A 7,329-nucleotide genomic window follows, 5' to 3' on the forward strand; every position below is an offset into this window, starting at 1 on the left:
ATGGCTCTGGTTAATTGAACCCCTTATTGTAACCTGTGCACGCTTAATTGATTTCCGAGACATAACTTAGCTACAAATTGATAATATGAGCTAAGGACAAATGTGTCTGAAACTAGAACTGGGACCTTAAAATGTATGATCATTATGGAAAAACATATTTAAAAAAGAATCACTGATACCACAGTTAGCCTGTCTAACAGAAGAGATTTCAGATCAGATGTGCAATTTATTGTTAATTTCTGTACTCCTCTGTTTCATGGCAGTAAGATGAGTCATCACATGTATTTTATACTCCTCTTTATATCAAAATAAAAGGTTCAAATCAACGGGATTATCTATAGTGCTTTAATTGGACAAGTATTATAGTCTCAAAGGCTATAATCCATCCTGAATTATAGCCTGTCTCAACCCGTGACAGGCTAAAATAGCAATAATGTCCAAAGAAAGCCATCACTCATAAAATGTTTTTGCGTCTGCCTCTACTGTACTTTGAAGTACTGAAAGGATAACCATCAACCAATCTATTAACACACACGTTCAATCTCTTCCTTGTGGGGCAATAAAGTACTTCTCCTCTTCCACTCGGCTCATTCTAGAGGTGGCTTGGTTGTGTAATTGGGCCAGTCTTTCTCCCTGGAGACAGTAGCGTTCCTGTCAACTCCCAGTCTTGAGGTAGTAACGCTAGCCCAGCCGTGCCTGTGGAGGTGACCCAGTCCTATGTCCTCCCAGCCTCCCCAGCCCAGACAGGCCCACTGCGAGGATTAATGGAAAACTTCTGCCGTTTTCACCTGGTATTGGCGTTCCAGCTCCAAGGCCACATGGGAGGGAATTGGCAGCTCCAGCCCTTGATGTTACAGAACTGGAACTATCGGATGTGCGGAGAGAGAGAGCCCCCACACAAGATTGCTTCAACACAGAGAAAATTCTTCAGCTTTATGACATTACTATATCTGCATGGAAACTTTTGAGTGGAAATCCTGCTCTCCATGTCAATCAACCTTGACGTTGACTTCATCTTGAAGCCATTGTTTAGCGTGTGGTAAGCCAGACAGATTCATGACCTCATCAAAGCCGGGATCAGAGCACCAAAACATGGCAGGTACAGAGAGCAGTGTCCCTTTCTTATGTGGAAAATGTGAAATCATATCAACTTGGTCTCGGTCTGCCATGAAACCAACAGCCTGCTGATAAGTAAATGGACACCAGCTCTTAGACTGTGTCAATTGGACTATTGGACGTCTCCATTGATGTGGATGGATGGCTCACTTGTTCCACGTTCTTCCTATCACCTTCACTCGTCATTTTGAAGAAAACGAGGAATAACTACAGTAACAAATATCTTTAAAAATATATTATTCCCTGTTTGTTTGCAAAGTGCATGTGTCAGAAGACACAAGTCATGGCTTACCTGAGAAATCAAGTTCATGAGGTCACATAAGGAAGGCGAGACTTTGTCAGTATAATATTGTGGCCACCTTTACTGTAAAGCAGCGTCAATCTTGGGCTATACTTTATGTCGAGGAAGCTACTGTGGACTACTTCCTCTTAAGTCCTGACCTTTCGGTGAACTTTGACTGTTTTTCTCCAGCTGATTAAGGAGGCTTGCATATCCAAGAGCATTTATTCTCTTTCTCTTTTCATCTCCATCGGAAGTTTCCTGACAAGCCAGAGGGGATGTGAATCAATGAGAGATCTGGAAAAGAGCATTAAAGTGATAAGTTTATTCCAAAGACATGAAAGGGAATAGCATAATAAGCCGTCTGCCTCAAAGTATTTTCGCCATAGTCAGAGAGAAGAGCCTAATAATCATACCGCAGCAGTCTTCTCCAGTCTTTACAGAGAGGGAGGAAGCTTCTTGTACAAGACATCTTCTGCATCACAAATCTGAAATGCATGGCATATCTAGGCTTCATTTTGAATCGGATGTACATTTTGAAATGTGAACAATTAATATTTAGCTGGAATTCGATGTGTCCTCGTGTAAGCAGATGTCAAAGAATCTCTGTGGATGTTCTGTGTTGGAAGTGCCTGCTGTTAGTGGTGAAGTGTGTGCTATACATTTTGAACATACGGCATTGGTTACATACAGTGCCTTCAGAAAGTATTCACACCCCTTGACTTTTTCCACATTTTGTTGTGTTACAGACGGAAATGAAAAATGATGAAATGTAGATTTGTTTTTGTCACTGGCCTACACACAATACCCCATGTCAAAGTGGAATTGTTTTTTGAAATGTTTACAAATTAATAGAACATGAAAAGCTGAAATGTCTTGAGTCAATAAGTAAGCAGACTTCAATCTCCTTGAAATATTGAACAATCCAGGTGTTCAAAGCTCTTAGAGACTTACCCAGAAACACTCACAGTTGTAATCGCTGCCAAAGGTTATTCTAACAGGGGTGTGAATACTTATGTCAATGTGATATTTCTGTACATTTTCAATACATAAAAAAATAAATATATAATTATAATACATGTTTTGACTTTGTCATTATGGGGTATTCTGTGTAGATGTGTGAGAAATTATATTTCATCCATTTTGAATTCAGTCTGTAACACAACAAAATGTGGAGTAAGTCAAGGGGCATGAATGATTTCGGGGAATGCACTGTACAAGGTAATATTATGTCGAGTTTGAACAACTGCACCTTCAACAACTTTTAATTGTAACCCAAGTGTGAGGGTGACCGAGCAGGGGAGGGTTTTTCATGCAACACATGTTCTCTTTACAGCTGAAATGACTGAGCTCGAGGATTAGGATGGCTGCATGCCTAACAAGCCTCATATACTGTACATGACATTGTAATTAAAAGATGTCTCTCATACATGCTACGTGTAGCCAACTCAATCCTGAATTATTGTGAACCATGCACAGACCGCTAAAGGAAGAAGTGCAGGCTAGACAGAGAACGGCGAACATCACAAGGAACAACAAAACCCAGTGGTTGCTATACTAACAGTAAGATGAGGTGATGATTGACAAATACAATACTCTCAAAATGCTAATAACAGAAGATAATCTATTTCTGTAACCGTAGATGGGTTATCTGACAAAGTCATGAAAACGATGCACACGCTTCAATGGAGCAGAAGTTTGTGGGTTGTTGTGATCTGGGGTGGCCAGATAGCCACCGACAATGACAAGAAACTGCCATGTGGGGAATCGTTAGAGACTCATTTCAGCTAGTTTAATCTTATTATTGATATCATGTATTTTGTTTAGGTGTTTTGACTGATTTCATGTCAATGCTAATATGGCTCAAATTCACTAGCTAGCTAACCAACAACTGTAACGATGTGCAGAACCAGTCAACACCCATTCAAGAGTTTTTCTTTATTTTTACTATTTTCTACATTGTAGAATAATAGTGAAGACATCAAAACTATGAAATAAAGTGTATGGAATCATGTAGTAACCTAAAAGGGGTTAAACAAATCAAAATATATTTTATATTTGAGATTATTCAAAGTAGCCACCCTTTGCCTTGATGACAGTTTGCACACTCTTGGCATTATCTCAACCAGCTTCATGAGGTAGTCACCTGGAATACATTTCAATTAACAGGTGTGCCTTGTTTAAAGTTAATTTGTGGATTTTCTTCCCATCTTAATGCTTTTGAGCCAATCACTTGTGTTGTGACAAGATAGGCATCAGCTGTCAGAGCAGCTCACCGATCACTGTACCTGTACACAGCCAATCTATAAATAGCACACCCAACTACCTCATCCCCATATTGTTATTTTTCCTCTTGCTCTTTTGCACCCTAGTATCTCTACTTGCACATCTTCATTTGTACATCTATCACTCCAGTGTTAAACAATGTAATATGGTGTCTCCTATTGCCCTGGAAGAGGTGGTCTCCACTGACATATCCCTTAAACAATGTAATATGGAGTCTCCTATTGACCAGGAAGAGGTAGTCCCTTAAACAATGTAATATGGAGTCTCCTATTGACCAGGAAGAGGTAGTCCCTTAAACAATGTAATATGGTGTCTCTTATTGCCCAGGAAGGGGTGGTCTCCACTGACATATCCCTTAAACAATGTAATATGATGTCTCCTATTGCCCTGGAAGAGGTGGTCTCCACTGACATATCCCCTAAACAATGTAATATGGAGTCTCCTATTGACCAGGAAGAGGTAGTCCCTTAAACAATGTAATATGGAGTCTCCTATTGACCAGGAAGAGGTAGTCCCTTAAACAATGTAATATGGTGTCTCTTATTGCCCTGGAAGGGGTGGTCTCCACTGACATATCCCTTAAACAATGTAATATGGTGCCTCCTATTGCCCTGGAAGAGGTGGTCTCCACTGACATATCCCTTAAACAATGTAATATGGTGCCTCCTATTGCCCTGGAAGAGGTAGTCCCTTAAACAATGTAATATGGAGTCTCCTATTGACCAGGAAGAGGTAGTCCCTTAAACAATGTAATATGGTGTCTCTTATTGCCCTGGAAGGGGTGGTCTCCACTGACATATCCCTTAAACAATGTAATATGGAGTCTCCTGTTGACCAGGAAGAGGTAGTCCCTTAAACAATGTAATATGGTGTCTCCTATTGACCAGGAAGAGGTAGTCCCTTAAACAATGTAATATGGAGTCTCCTATTGACCAGGAAGAGGTAGTCCCTTAAACAATGTAATATGGAGTCTCCTATTGACCAGGAAGAGGTAGTCCCTTAAACAATGTAATATGGAGTCTCCTATTGACCAGGAAGAGGTAGTCCCTTAAACAACGTAATATGGTGTCTCCTACTGACCAGGAAGGGGTGATCTCCACTGACATATCCCTTAAACAATGTAATATGGTGTCTCCTATTGCCCTGGAAGAGGTGGTCTCCACTGACATATCCCCTAAACAATGTAATATGGTGTCTCCTACTGACCAGGAAGAGTTAGTCCCTTAATGCTAAATTGTAATTATTTCGCCTCGATGGCCTGCTTATTGCCTTACCTCCCTACTCTTCTACATTTGCACACACTGTACATAGATTTTTCTCTTGTGTTATTGACTGTACGTTTGTTCATGTGTAAGCTGTTGTTGTTTTTGGTTGCACTGTTTTTCCTTATCTTGGCCAGGTCACAATTGCAAGCGAGAACTTGTTCTCAACTGGCCTACTTGGTTGAATACATTTAAAATAAAAAAATGATAAAGGGGTGGTATACAGCAGATATCCCTATTTGGTAAACGACCAAGTCCATATTATGGCAAGAACAGCTCAAATAAGCAAAGAGAAATGACAGTCCATCATTACTTTAAGACATGAAGGTTAGGCAATATGAAACATTTCAAGAACTTTGAAAGTTTCTTCAAGTGCATTCGCAAAAACCATCAAGCCCTATGATGAAACTGGCTCTCATGAGGACCGCCACAGGAAAGGAAGACCCAGAGTTACCTCTGCTGCAGGATAAGTTCATTAGAGGTAACTGCACCTCAGATTGCAACCCAAATAAATGCTTCACAGAGTTCAAGTAACAGACACATCTCAACATCAACTTTTCAGAGGAGATTGCGTGAATCAGGCCTTCATGGTCGAATTGCTGCAAAGAAACCAATACTAAAGGACACCAATAAGCAGAACAAACTTGCTTGGGCCAAGAAACACTAGCAATAGACATTAGAGCGGTCGAAATCTGTCCTTTGGTCTGATGAGTCCAAATATGAGATTTTTGTTTCCAACCGCCGTGTCTTTGTGAGACGCAGAGTAGGTGAACGGATGATCTCTGCATGTGTGCTTCCTACCGTGAAGCATGGAGGAGGAGTTGGGATGGTGTGGGGGGTGCTTTGCTGGTGACACTGTCTGTGATTTATTTAGAATTCAAGGCACACTTAACCAGCATGGCTACCACAGCATTCTGCAGCGATACGCCATCCCATCTGGTTTGGGCTTAGTGGGACTTTCATTTGTTTTTCAACAGGACAATGACCCAACACACCTCCAGGCTGTGTAAGGGATATTTTACTAAGAAGGAGAGTGATGGAGTGCTGCATCAGATGACCTGGCCTCCACAATCACCCAACCTCAACCCAATTGAAATGGTTTGGGATGAGTTCGACCGCAGAGTGAAGTATAATCAGTCAACAAGTGCTCAGCATATGTGAGAACTCCTTCAAGTCTGTTGGAAAAGCATTCCAGGTGAAGTTGGTTGAGAGAATTCCAAGGGTGTGCAAAGCTGTCATCAAGGCAAAGGGTGGCTGCTTTGAAGAATCTAAAATATAAACAAATATTTTGATTTGTTTAACACTTTTTTGATGACATGATCCCATATGTGTTATTTCATAGTTTTGATGTCTTCACCATTATTCTACAATGTAGAAAATAGTAAAAATAAAGAAAAACTCTTGAATGAGTAGGTGTCCAAACTTTTGATTGGTACTGTATTTGAGAGACAACAAGCGGTCATTGTGCAAATGTATTTATGTTTTTAATAAACATTGGAGAAGAACTATAGTTTACATGTTGTCAACATAGTTGCGCACGCTTCGGTTTTGTTGCTAAACAACCAACCCATCTATAAGATGGCTAGAAGGCTTTGGTACTGCATTTGATACAGTATGTTTATGTAGCATCTGGGGCATAGGGATTCAGATTGACGTCTTGCCAAAGTGTTTAGCTGAAGACAGTGTGAACAGCTGATAGACCGTGCCGATACGCCCCAGTATTGTTAATATGAGCTTGCTATGATGACGATCCAAAACATCCTGATGCTTTGGGGGATTTAGTCTGCATAGGATTTACACTGCCAAACAAGGTTGAAGTTCAAACCCCAAAACCTGGAACAACTATTGATTGCATTCACATTATCCTGCCACATACTCTATCAACCTCCCATGCACATCCCTGGAATCCACATCTCCTCCTCCTTCCAATAAATAGACAAGATCATTACTGTATGTCTCTGAGCTTAAACAAAAACAATCCTTTTGTTCTGTGGTTCAAAGTGGAGGATGTTTGGGAGGATCTTGACGTTTTAGTTTGGTGGCACAAAAGAATGGTAAACAGCTAGAAGTGCCAAGGTCAAGTCTCACTGTGTGGTCCATCATCCAGCATCCAAACAATGGCATCTCTTGCCAGTTACCTCAGCTATCCAAAACTTGAGGGTCTCCACTGTTTCAGCCAGTCAGCCAGCCAGCCATTTTGACTACCTTGACTATATTATCAGTGTGTGTTATTCCTTTGTCTCGTCTTAATGAAGTTGTGGGATAGTCATCGTAAACTACCGGTCTATAATGGCTGACTGCTGAATGTGTATTATGAGTGTCTTTGATTAGAATGAAAAGGTAAGCACTCCGTGTTGTCTAACCTAATCATGGTAAATTGAAAAC

General features: G+C 40.7%; 1 long non-coding RNA gene across 1 annotated transcript; it reads right to left on the reverse strand.

Moving 5' to 3' along the window:
• Window positions 1–206: 206 nt before the first annotated feature.
• On the reverse strand, window positions 207–2,203 carry LOC149984100 (uncharacterized). The gene is made up of 2 exons (XR_016495548.1): window positions 1,813–2,203; window positions 207–1,693 (listed from the first exon to the last, which is right to left on the reverse strand). It is a non-coding gene; the product is annotated as an uncharacterized LOC149984100 (long non-coding RNA).
• Between the last annotated feature and the right edge of the window lie 5,126 nt (window positions 2,204–7,329).

Source organism: Oncorhynchus mykiss, chromosome 4 (genome assembly GCF_057628025.1).
Source record: "Oncorhynchus mykiss isolate SJ-2025 chromosome 4, ASM5762802v1, whole genome shotgun sequence".
In the NCBI taxonomy this organism is placed as follows: domain Eukaryota; kingdom Metazoa; phylum Chordata; class Actinopteri; order Salmoniformes; family Salmonidae; genus Oncorhynchus; species Oncorhynchus mykiss.